The 12,500-nt window shown below is 34.1% G+C and overlaps 6 non-coding genes and 1 pseudogene across 6 annotated transcripts; all 7 read left to right on the top strand.

The window, feature by feature from the left end:
* Nucleotides 1–223: 223 nt before the first annotated feature.
* Nucleotides 224–420, top strand: LOC145848519 (U2 spliceosomal RNA). The gene has a single exon (XR_014372003.1). It is a non-coding gene; the product is annotated as a U2 spliceosomal RNA (small nuclear RNA).
* An 81-nt stretch (nucleotides 421–501) lies between these two features.
* Nucleotides 502–616, top strand: LOC145848520 (U5 spliceosomal RNA). The gene has a single exon (XR_014372004.1). It is a non-coding gene; the product is annotated as a U5 spliceosomal RNA (small nuclear RNA).
* A 1,724-nt stretch (nucleotides 617–2,340) lies between these two features.
* On the top strand, nucleotides 2,341–2,459 carry LOC145848515 (5S ribosomal RNA). Its single transcript, XR_014372000.1, has one exon. It is a non-coding gene; the product is annotated as a 5S ribosomal RNA (ribosomal RNA).
* A 2,855-nt stretch (nucleotides 2,460–5,314) lies between these two features.
* LOC145848529 (5S ribosomal RNA) lies at nucleotides 5,315–5,433 on the top strand. Its single transcript, XR_014372011.1, has one exon. It is a non-coding gene; the product is annotated as a 5S ribosomal RNA (ribosomal RNA).
* Nucleotides 5,434–8,926: 3,493 nt separating this feature from the next.
* LOC145848523 (small subunit ribosomal RNA) lies at nucleotides 8,927–10,731 on the top strand. Its single transcript, XR_014372008.1, has one exon. It is a non-coding gene; the product is annotated as a small subunit ribosomal RNA (ribosomal RNA).
* Nucleotides 10,732–10,912: 181 nt separating this feature from the next.
* On the top strand, nucleotides 10,913–11,065 carry LOC145848531 (5.8S ribosomal RNA). The gene has a single exon (XR_014372013.1). It is a non-coding gene; the product is annotated as a 5.8S ribosomal RNA (ribosomal RNA).
* A 222-nt stretch (nucleotides 11,066–11,287) lies between these two features.
* On the top strand, nucleotides 11,288–12,500 carry LOC145848527 (large subunit ribosomal RNA; annotated as a pseudogene; the record flags this gene model as incomplete).

The following is a 12,500-nucleotide window of genomic DNA, read 5'->3' as shown; positions in this document are numbered from 1 at the left end:
TCAATTTTTTCAATACGTTGTTCATGGCGACGACCATCTTAGTTGATGGTCGTCGCTTTTTTTTTATTTCAACTTACTTTCTTTATACTTTAGAGACATTTAAAGGTGATTTGTACCGTATTCACTGTGCATTCATCCCCAATTAAATGACTAATGCGAGTGGTCGTCACAAGCTCTTCGAAGTCTTCGTTTCTTTATTAAAAAAAACGGATACTAAGAAGGCATCGCTTCTCGGCTCATTGAGCTAAGATCAAGTGTAGTATCTGTTCTTCGAAGTTTTGATCGCTTCGAGAAGGACCACGCGTCCTTCCCATGATCAAACGACTTTTTGTCAACCGACGTGCAGTTCAGACAATTTATTGTCCTGCCCGTCAAGAGTCGGTCCGGTATTGCAGTACCTCCGGAATCGGCTCGCCTCCCCTCTGGGGGAGTTTGTATACATTTATTCACAACCTGTAGCATGGTAAAGCCCATAGAAAAAGCCTTGGCAACCGTTGCTAATCACTCTGGCTTCAGTTCAGTACACGAATGAATCTTTCGCCTTTTACTAAAGATTTCCGTGGACAGGAGCAATTTCAATGAGTCTTAACAGACTTTTTTTCGGCTGTCGACAGTCTTCTGACATCGGCAGCTTGCATACTATTTATCATACAAAAACCATGGCTCAAGAAGAATTATTTTCCGGTTTTTCTTAGCTTCCAATTTTGTGACAAGGGAAATTTCATAAAGAAAAAGAATTTTCACTGACAGAATATGTTATTTTCATTTTTAGTTGATGTTTTTATTTCATATTTTATTTTCTAATGTGTTTATTGTAGGTTATTGGGTGCTGAAAGAGCCATAAAAACCTCATAATCGAACAATTTACTAAAAAATTATTAATATTGAAAGATTTAAATTTCGAAATAACCTACCTACGGTTAATCTACCACGCGTTTAGAAGCCGTAAAAAATATTTTCGACTTTGTAATGACCAAACAAAAAATATAGAAAAAATTATCGAAAAAAAAAATCTTTTAAAACTTACCTTACGTTAGTCCTTATGCGTTGCGAAGCTCAAAAAAAATATTTTCGACATTATAATAGAACAAACAAAGAAATAGAAAATTTTCCAAAAAAATAAAAAGTCGAAATTCGAAAAAAGAAGAAAAGTGGTCCTTTTCTAGGAGTTTTTTATTCCCAAAAAATGGGTTGATGTCCCCGTAACCCCTAAAAAAAGGGGGTCGAAATAACATTTTTCATCATGCTTCAAATGGGCTGAAAAATTTTTTACGGGGTCTCTGGACCAAACAAAAACGATCTGTCGAGTCAGAATTCCGAAAATCGAAAATTCCCGAAATTTCTGTACTTAAAAGGCGGGGCGGCCCACTATCGACAAAAGTGTGCCAAAACCCACAAACGTTGTGTTACGCGCGCTAAGATAAACACAAGCCTGATTGCTGAAAATGTATTCTATTTGAATAAGGTAAGTATCAACATCAAGGAAGCAATTCCTTTATTATAAACTCATACTCTGACATTGCGCTAATATTGCTCGTGAATTGTTATTTAGTTTAAAAATATAATTTATATTACTTTTATTTTATTTTAATTCTATATAATAACTATTTTATATTTTTATTAAAAAAATTCTTGTTTAGTTTCTAAGCAACCACAGTTACGTTTATATGTTTAATTCTATTGTATTCTATATTTATCGATAATTTAATAAATGTTTTAATAGACTATTCTGGTTTTCCACGCTCTCTTCAAAAATGTGAGTTCTTTTAATTCTTCCACTTAATTATTCATTTTAAAGTAAAAAACTAGTTATACATATTATTATATTATAATGTATGTGTATTATATACTATTATTTTATAACATAAACATAGTTGAGTTATTAAATTAAACGTCAAATATTTTATTACCTAAAATTAAGTTAATCGTAAAATCTGATGTAGTATGAGATATTCTTTAGAAACTAACTATAAATATTCTTGAAGTAAAACAAAACCATCTATAAATAGAACAATGAGAAATAGTAAAACAAACTAAACACAACATGTTTATTTTAACATTATTTTTTATTTAGTTTAATCACTTAATAAACTTTACTTCTAATCATAGTATTTAATATAGAATATAGTTAACAATCTTTTAAACAAAGTCTTAAAATAAAGTTACAGGGAGTAATTGTAATTAAAACACCAAAAAAAGGTTTAATAAAAAAAATACTTACATCAAGTTGAAATTTTATAAGGAATAATTTTAAAATATCAAATTGATTTGTAAATCAAGTGCAAATAGGTTTTTTAAACAAACCGAAGGGTTTATAAAGGCTTGTAAACGCTTTCAAACGCCTACGACCATACCACACTGAGCACACCCCATCTCGTCCGATCTGGGAAGTTAAGCAGTGTCGGGCGTGGTTAGTACTTAGATGGGTGACCGCTTGGGAATACCACGTGCCGTAGGCCTTTGCTTTTTGAATTCATCTTTTTTGTACTATTTTTCTTTCTGACCTATTTATACTTATTACTCTTTATTTACATTTCTTTAACGCTTAAAAGAAAAGTAAATTCTAGTTATTAGCAAATAAAAACGTAAGCCAATCAGATAACGTTATTTGCTGTTTAAACCAATTAGAGCGCTAAAAAAGTGGTTTGACCAGTTTGAGATATCGAAAAAATAATGGCACCATCTTGTAGAGTACAATTTTCTGAGTTAAAATTAATACAATTAGTCTTTTATACTAAAACTTAAAAGTTTTTTTGTCCAAAAACAAATAAAAGCGTGGCTACTTGAAAAATCAAACGAAAATAAATTTTGCACTTTTGTATTGTGAGTCATAATAAGTTATTTACTGTTACCAACAGATACTAGCAAAAGCTTTTTAAAGTTTTGTATTAACTTATGTATTTGTAATTACTTTTACTTAATAGAAACTATTGAATTACGTTTACTTAGTTACTTTTGTATGTGTATTAAATATATAGCAATTTTGTTTGAACTTAAATAAGGACTATTAAACTATTAAAAGAAAACTATCAAAGTTTACTAACTCAAAAGCTAAATCTTAGTTATATTGTTATAAACATTTATGTTGTAATTTACTAATAACTAAATGAGTTTATTTCAAACAAAAAGAATTAAATAATGTTATGTTATGTCAAGCCTACTATATGAGGTATATAGGTATATAAGGTATACAAGCTTATGTTTGAAAGTTATAATAATTAAAATAAAAATAAAATATTTAGTTGGTAAAATTTGTATGTTTTAATATGCTTTGAAATTAGAGTTAGTATAGATGTTTTTTTTAAATATAAATAAATATAAGTATTTAGTTACTAATAATAAACTAAAATACCAATTTTGTAGTTAATACAAAAAAAAAACTTATCTTACTTAAAGTTCACTGTAATTGAAACATTATACAAAAGCTTTATAATTATAAGCTTTGAATAATTCTATTTGAATAAATAATAGATTCATAACTATATTCATGTTTGCATATTTAAATTATAAAAAGTTAGTGTTTTGTGTATTGACTTTATGATTATTTTATTTTAGTAACTGTTAGTTTTATACTTTAATAAAAGAAATATGGTTAACAAGTAAGTTAAAAATGAAAGAAGCATAAAAAAACACACTAATTAACTGCTTATTCAATAGTTTGATTATTTAATTATTTTTCTGTTATATAGTTTAATCGTATTGTATAAAAAATACAGAGGTTTAAAGTAAGTTTGAATAAAAATAAAACAAAACATATAAAATAAGCATTAGTTAAAATACATAGTTTTTTTTTTCTAAGAAAAATTTAATTCTTTAATAATAAGTAGTAATTTAAATAAAAAATAATACAAATAAAGTTATACAATATATATACAATAGTTTGTCAAACTAGGCAAACACTACTAGGCAAAAAACAAACTAGGCAAAAAACCTACAAAGTAGGCCACCACTACAATCCAATGTTCCAACTGGAAATTCATGAGATCGTTACTGTACTTGTGATGAACGTTGATAATCCCCAAGATTGTAAGTCGAAGGCCTTACCCAACCTAACCAGCGCACTGGTTTTCTTACAACTGAATTAATCAACATTTATTATTGAATATAATCATTATTGATAGATAGAGGAATGTTGACAATCAACAACAGATTGTAGGTCAAAGGGCATTACTCGACCAAGTACCCACAACCTAGATTGAACAACATTTATTAGATAGATTTGTTTATTGATAGATAGAGGAATATTGTCAATCCACACAGATGTAAGTCAAAGGCATTACTCGACCCAAGTACCCACAACCTAGATTGAACAACATTTGTTAGATAGATTAGTTAGATAGATAAATAGTACAGTATAATCTCAAAGAATTTGAAGCCCGAACATTGAAACGATAGTGGTGTTTCGTGACGACTAGCGGGATTCGATCTTACAACCTTCTGCTTATGAGTCAGCTGATAAGACCACTGACCCACCGCGCCACGACAAAGATAAAGAAATATTTTTGCTATATAAATAGGTTGATTTTTATAATTTTGTTATACAGTGTCAATTACAGTGAACTTCAAGTAAGATATACAACAGTATATATATTTCCGAGTCTGACTTTGAGTACTTTTTATATATTATTAACAAGATTTTTTAGGAGTAATATCTGTTTAGTTCTTTAATATATCTTTAAAATAATAATATTTTTTAAGGTGTTTAAAACTTTTAGAAGCTGTATGTAATGTCTTTTAGTTTAATAGTTCTTTTAAATTAGTAAAAAAAATAAACATGGTTGAGTTATCAAATTAAACAAAATAGAACGTCAAGTATTTAATTACTAAAATTAATTTAATTAAAAAAAAATCTCAGGTAATCTAAAATGTCAGGAATTATTTAAAAATAAATATAAATTTAAAACTTATTATATTGAAAAGATTGATGAATAATACTCTTGAATGTATGCAATGTTTGTATTTGTAATGCAATAACATAAATGGATAGATCAATGACAAATTGTAAACATATTGTATTATTTTATTTTACGATTTTATTTTATTTATTTAATAATTCAATAAACTTTACTTCTACTTTTCCTGGTCTTAGGTAATTTATAGATAACAATTGTTTAAACAAACACTTTTGTACAGTTACAATACAGTTTTAGTACAGTTTTGGGAGTAACTGTTGATTAAAAAAACAAAAAAAAGTTAATTCAGGTTAAAATTTTATAAGGAATAATTTAAAATATCAAATTGATTGTAAATCAAGTGCAAATAGGTTTTTTAAATAAACCGAAGGGTTTATAAAGGCTTGTAAACGCCTTCAAACGCCTACGACCATACCACACTGAGTACACCCCATCTCGTCCGATCTGGGAAGTTAAGCAGTGTCGGGCGTGGTTAGTACTTAGATGGGTGACCGCTTGGGAATACCACGTGCCGTAGGCTTTTGCTTTTTGAATTCATCTTTTTTGTACTATTTTTCTTTCTGACCTATTTATACTTATTACTCGTTTATTTACATTTCTTTAACGCTTAAAAGAAAAGTAAATTCTAGTTATTAGCAAATAAAAACGTAAGCCAATCAGATAACGTTATTTGCTGTTTAAACCAATTAGAGCGCTAAAAAAGTGGTTTGACCAGTTTGAGATATCGAAAAAATAATGGCACCATCTTGTAGAGTACAATTTTCTGAGTTAAAATTAATACAATTAGTCTTTTATACTAAAACTTTAAAGTCTTTTTGTCCAAAAACAAATAAAAGCGTGGCTACTTGAAAAATCAAACGAAAATAAATTTTGCACTTTTGTATTGTGAGTCATAATAAGTTATTTACTGTTACCAACAGATACTAGCAAAAGCTTTTTAAAGTTTTGTATTAACTTAATGTATTTGTACTTAGTTTAAATTAATAGAGTTTATTTGGTTTACTTTATTATGTGTATTGAATGTGCTAGTATCTAAAAATAAATACAACTAAAAACAAAACAAACAAGGAGAGTACTTGAATAGAACCAACACAATTTACAGACCAGTTGTGTACTAAATTTAAAGAAATTCTGAATAGTGAATATGCAATTATTATTATAAGTTCAAAGTTCACTTTAATTTAAATTAATGTATTTTGTAAATTGGTTTTATTTAATACGATAGTAGTGAATTACTTTATTTAATTTACTTTAGTATGTGTTGTATAACTTTATTTAAACCAGAAGCAAAACGGGATTATACTTTCAATAAACTACACAATTTACAGACCAGTTGTGTACTAAATAAAAAGCTATTGTGAATAGTGAATATGCAATTATTATTATAAGTTTATAAGTTCACAGTTTACAAAAGCTTTAGAATTTGTTATTATTTTGTTCATATTTGCATATCTAATTTATGAAAAGTTAGTGTTATGTGTATTGGCTTTTTTAATTTCTTTATTTGTAGAACTGTTAGTTTTATATTCTAAAGAAACATTTTTAAATAAATATGTTTAACAAGTAACTTAAAAATGGAAGAAATATATTGTATATATTGAACTATTTATATTTATTCTAGCTATTTGCTTAGTGTATTTATTAATGTGATTATTTTATTTTGTTGTTTGTCTTATAGTTTAATCGTATTGTGTTGAAATATATATAACAAATACAGAGTTTAAAGTAAGTTTAAATGAAAATAAAATAAGACATATAGTTGAAATATAAGTTTAAAAAAATAGTTTTTTTTTTATTTCTTTGTTTGTTTGATTGTTTGTTTATTATATAATCGCGACGTGTCATTTTATTACTTTTAAGCATACTAAATATAATAATAGGTATAGTTATAGGAAAAATTCAATTAGTTTCTAATGTAATAAAAAAGTTTATTTCCACAAATAAATAAATACCTGAAAAATCAAATGAAAAATAAATTTCGCACTTGTATTGTGAGTCATAATAGGTTATTTACTGTTACCAACAGATACTAGCGAAGGCTTTTTAAAGTTCTATGTTAATTCAATGTATTTGTACTTAGTTTTATTAAAATGACAGTATTGATGGTTACGTTTATTAAGTATGTTTATTTAACGTTATGTAACTCAAGTAAAACCAGAAGCAAATAAGGAGACTACTTTCAATAAACTACACAATTTACATACCAATTGTATACTAAACTTAAAGCTATTCTATTTTATTCTTGATAGTTATTTTAAAGTTATTAATTATACAAATGTATTTTGTAAAGTAGTTTTATAAAGTTACTATAGTTTATCTAACTTACTATAGTATGTGTTATATAACTTTAATTAAACCAGAAGCAAAAAGGAGACTACTTTAAATAAACTACACCATTTATTGTTATATATAACTCTAATAAAACCAGAAGCAAAAAGGGAGACTACTTTAAATGAACTACACAAATTAAAAATATATTATTATTTATAAATCAATCGTGTTGTGTTTCAAAATACATTTTTCAAATATTGTTTTACAAGTATTTATCAGTTATTTAGTTTCTTTTATAGTTTAGCCGTATTGTTTTATTTATTTGTTATTATTTTTATTTAATTGTTTGCTTATTATATTTATCGCCATGTGCTTAAAAAATAAAACAACTATAAAGGTTAAAAAGTAAGTTTAAATAAAAATAAAATGAAACATATAAAATAAGTTTATGATTTTTTTATTATTATTATTATTTAATTGTTTGCTTGTTATATTTATCGCGATGTGCTTAAAAGAATAGAACAAATACAAAGGTTTAAATTGTAAGTTTTAAATAAAATAAAATGAAACATACAAAATAAGCTTATGATTTATTATTATTTTTATTATTATTTTTATTTCATTGTTTGTTTATTATATCTATCGCGATGTGCTTAAAAAATAAAACAACTATAAAGGTTTAAAAAGTAAGTTTAAATAAAGATAAAATGTAACATATAAATAAGCTTATGTTTGATTTTTTTAATTTATTTTCATTTAATTGTTTGTTTATTATATTTATCGCAATCTGCTTAAAAAAATAAAACGAGTATTAGGTTTGAAAAGTAAGTTTAAATAAAAATAAAATAAAACATATAAAAATAAGCTTATGTTTTTTTTTTTTTTTTTTTTATTATTATTATTTTTATTCAATTTTTTTGTTTATTATATTTATCGCATGTGCTTAAAACGATAAAACAAATATAAAGATTTAAAAAGTACGCTTAAATAAAAAAATAATACAAATAAAGTTTATTTATAATAAATATATATATTTAAAACATTAAAAAAAGTAGTTTATACATATTTTTTTTTATTTATTTCTTTTAAACATATTAAATAAAGTATAAAAAAGTATTAAAACATTTAAACGTAGCATAAATAAGCTTAAAACATTAAAATAATTGAAAAGAAACAAAGAAATTGAAAAAATCGGAAAAAATCGGCAAAAAAAGTTCAACAGCAACATTTGAGCATCATACACGTATGCATTACTTTACACTAGTGAGAGAGACGTGTTTGTGCGTTCGGTCGACTTGACGAGAAAGCGGGCTTAAAGCATTACTGTTTAGCACCCGAGGCGCGGCTATTGCAGCGGCGGCGAACGTGCTATGTAAACGCATTGGAGCAGCGTATGAAAAACTACAAGCGTCCAGCGGCGGTAGGCTTATAGCTTTGCGAAGTCGTCGAGACGAGTAGCCGACGCAGGCAGGCACGGCTCGATGCGGGTAACTGCAGCAGACAGATGGCGTGTTGCTGCTGACGAGTTAACCGGCAGAAGGCAAACGGTTGGTCGGGAGAAAGAACAGTCAGTTGTAAAGCTGCATGCTGCAGTCGACGCGGGCTGGCGCTTTAAACAGCAAAAGGCCGGCGCCGACTTTCAGTAACGTTCGCAAGGCTTTTAAGCCGAGTGATAGAAAAGGTCTGTATTTATACAGTAAAAACGCTCAGTCGAGCAACGGGTTTAAACGCCCTCGGATAGTTATCTGGTTGATCCTGCCAGTAGTCATATGCTTGTCTCAAAGATTAAGCCATGCAAGTGTAAGTACGAGCTCACGTACAGTGAAACTGCGAATGGCTCATTAAATCAGTTATGGTTCATTTGATTGTTACGCTTTTACATGGATAACTGTGGCAATTCTAGAGCTAATACATGCGTAAAGCGCCGAACTGACGTGAGGCGCGCATTTATCAGACCAAAACTAACCGGCTTTCGGGTCGTTACAATGGTGACTCTGGATAAGCTTGCGGATCGCACGGCCTAGTGCTGGCGACATCTCATTAAAGCAACTGCCCTATCAACTATCGTCGGTACGGTATCGGCCTACCGAGGTTGTAACGGGTGACGGAGAATCAGGGTTCGATTCCGGAGAGGGAGCCTGAGAAACGGCTACCACATCCAAGGAAGGCAGCAGGCGCGCAAATTACCCATTCCCGGCTCGGGGAGGTAGTGACGAAAATAACAATGCAGACCTCGTACGAGGTCCTGCAATTGGAATGAGTACACTTTAAACTTTTTAACGAGTATCCATTGGAGGGCAAGTCTGGTGCCAGCAGCCGCGGTAATTCCAGCTCCAAAAGTGTATATTTAAGTTGTTGCGGTTGAAAAGCTCGTAGTTGGATATAGGGACGGCGAGGTTGGTCGGTCGAAAGGCTAGCACTGGCCTCGTTGTTCTTGTTGGTCGGTGCCTTCGCGGTGCTCTTAACTGAGTGTTGCGGTGGTCCGGCAAGTTTACCTGAAAAAATTAGAGTGTTCAAAGCAGGCTTTACGCTTGTATAATGTTGCATGGAATAATGGAATAGGACCTCGGTTCTATTTTGTTGGTTTTCGGAGCACGAGGTAATGATTAATAGGAACGGACGGGGGCATCCGTACTGTGCCGTTAGAGGTGAAATTCTTGGATCGGCGCAAGACGAACGACTGCGAAAGCATTTGCCAAGAATGTTTTCTTTAATCAAGAGCGAAAGTCAGAGGTTCGAAGACGATCAGATACCGTCCTAGTTCTGACCTTAAACGATGCCGACTAGCGATCGGGCAGTGTCGAACTTAAGAACTGTCCGGCAGCTTCCGGGAAACCAAAGTCTTTGGGTTCCGGGGGAAGTATGGTTGCAAAGCTGAAACTTAAAGGAATTTGACGGAAGGGCACCACCAGGAGTGAGGCTGCGGCTTAATTTGACTCAACACGGGGAAATCTCACCCGGCCGGACACAGCGAGGATTGACAGATTGAGAGCTCTTTCTTGATTCTGTGGGTGGTGGTGCATGGCCGTTCTTAGTTGGTGGAGCGATTTGTCTGGTTAATTCCGATAACGAACGAGACTCTTACTTGCTAAATAGCTGCTCGACCCATTGGGTCGGAGACAACTTCTTAGAGGGACTAGTGGCGTTTAGCCACACGAGATTGAGCAATAACAGGTCTGTGATGCCCTTAGATGTTCGGGGCCGCACGCGCGCTACACTGACCGGATCATCGTGTGTTCCCTAGCCGAAAGGTCCGGGTAATCCGTTGAACCCCGGTCGTGCTAGGGATAGGGACTTGCAATTGTTTCCCTTGAACGAGGAATTCCCAGTAAGCGCGAGTCATTAGCTTGCGTTGATTACGTCCCTGCCCTTTGTACACACCGCCCGTCGCTACTACCGATTGAATGGTTTAGTGAGGTCCTCCGATTGAGCCTGGTACGTGCGGCAACGCACTCGCCGGTGTTCGAAAGACGATCGAACTTGATCATTTAGAGGAAGTAAAAGTCGTAACAAGGTTTCCGTAGGTGAACCTGCGGAAGGATCATTAACGAATCGAAATTTGATTTCAAGCGACGTCTCTTCTTCGAAGGACCGAGCCCTGTAACTGTTATAGTTCGGTCGCGTTGCTTCCTGACAGCGGGAGTAATAATTCAGCACGCAAGTGCTGGCGCGGCCGCTTCTTTTTGAACACGATTTTTTGGTTGCATTGAGATTGATTAACACGAGAGATCTCTTAGCGGTGGATCACTCGGCTCGAGCGTCGATGAAGGACGGAGCTAGCTCCGAGAAGTAATGTGAATTGCAGGACACATTGAGCATCGATATTCTGAACGCGTATTGCGGCCTCGGGTAATCCTGGGGCCACGTCCGTCTCAGGGTCTTTAACACACCGATCCTTTCATTAGTTTGAAAGTGCCTGCGACTCGTTTCTTAATTAAGGAGCGTGTCGTCAAAGACAGCTGGTCTGGCGATTTCACAGCTGAAGCGTGAGCAGCCTGCTGGCCTCGGGTGAGGTAGCAACGACGGTAGGTGCTCGAGAATAAGTTAAGTGACTTCAAAAGGCCGACGTACAAAGCGCATGTACTTTTATAGTACATCACTTTTGACCTGAGATCGGGCGGGACGACCCGCTGAACTTAAGCATATCACTAAGCGGAGGAAAAGAAACTAACAAGGATTCCCCTAGTAACGGCGAGTGAAGCGGGATAAGCCCAGCGCTAAATCCGAGCCTTTTTGGAGGGCGAGGAAATGTAGCGTATGGAATTCAGCATGCGGCGAACCAACGACTGCCCACGTTCTTCTGATCGAGGCCTTTTCCCAGAGCGGGTGTTAGGCCCTTGGCGGCGGTCGTAATTCGTCCTAGCGGTTTTCCGGAGTCGGGTTGTTTGGAAATGCAGCCCTAAGCGGGTGGTAAACTCCATCTAAGGCTAAATACTGGCTCGAGACCGATGCGAACAAGTACCGTGAGGAAAGTTGAAAAGCACTTTGAAGAGAGAGTTAAAGAGTACGTGAAACCGCTTGGAGGCAACCGGTCGCGCTGGAGGCAAACGGAGGCGCCCATCGAGTCGCCGGACGTTTTCAGGCGCTGCGAGAGCTGTCCTACTGTTTGAGTGATCTTCGGAGACTCTTACGGTTGCGCTGGCGTCGCGGCGCTGCACTAGCGTTCGGCGAGGGCCGCGACCGGTTGCTGGGCTGACTTTGGTCGTTCGCAAGGTAGCTCTTCTTCGGAAGAGTGTTATAGGCGTTCGATTAGCTTCGGCTCGGCGACCGAGGAGAGATTCCGCGTCGGTCTTCGGACAGGCTGCGTGTTGATCGCTGGAATACGGCTTTGGAAACTGCTCGCAGTCTCTAGAGTTTGTACAAGGCCTTCTTCGCGTTAGCGCTCAGACGCCAGGGGTCTGCGGCTTAAGCTGGCCACGTCTCCGACCCGTCTTGAAACACGGACCAAGGAGTCTAACACGCGCGCGAGGTGTTGGGCAGTACGAAACCCGAAAGCACAGTGAAGGCAAACGAGGCGAGATCCTTTCATTAGGCGCATCGCCGGCCGATCCCATAGGCCGCGTCCTAGGGGTCGAGCAAGAGCGTGCTTGTTGGGACCCGAAAGATGGTGAACTATGCCTGAACAGGCTGAAGCCAGAGGAAACTCTGGTGGAGGGCCGTAGCGGTTCTGACGTGCAAATCGATCGTCGAATTTGGGCATAGGGGCGAAAGACTAATCGAACCATCTAGTAGCTGGTTCCTTCCGAAGTTTTCCCTCAGGATAGCTGGCGCTTAGTCGCAGTTTTATCTGGTAAAGCGAATGATTAGAGGCCTTGG

Source organism: Thalia democratica, unplaced genomic scaffold, assembly GCF_965202585.1.
Source record: "Thalia democratica unplaced genomic scaffold, ktThaDemo2.hap1.1 HAP1_SCAFFOLD_1512, whole genome shotgun sequence".
In the NCBI taxonomy this organism is placed as follows: domain Eukaryota; kingdom Metazoa; phylum Chordata; class Thaliacea; order Salpida; family Salpidae; genus Thalia; species Thalia democratica.
Note: the sequence above shows the minus strand (reverse complement) of the source record. Positions and strands in the feature narration are given on the sequence as shown.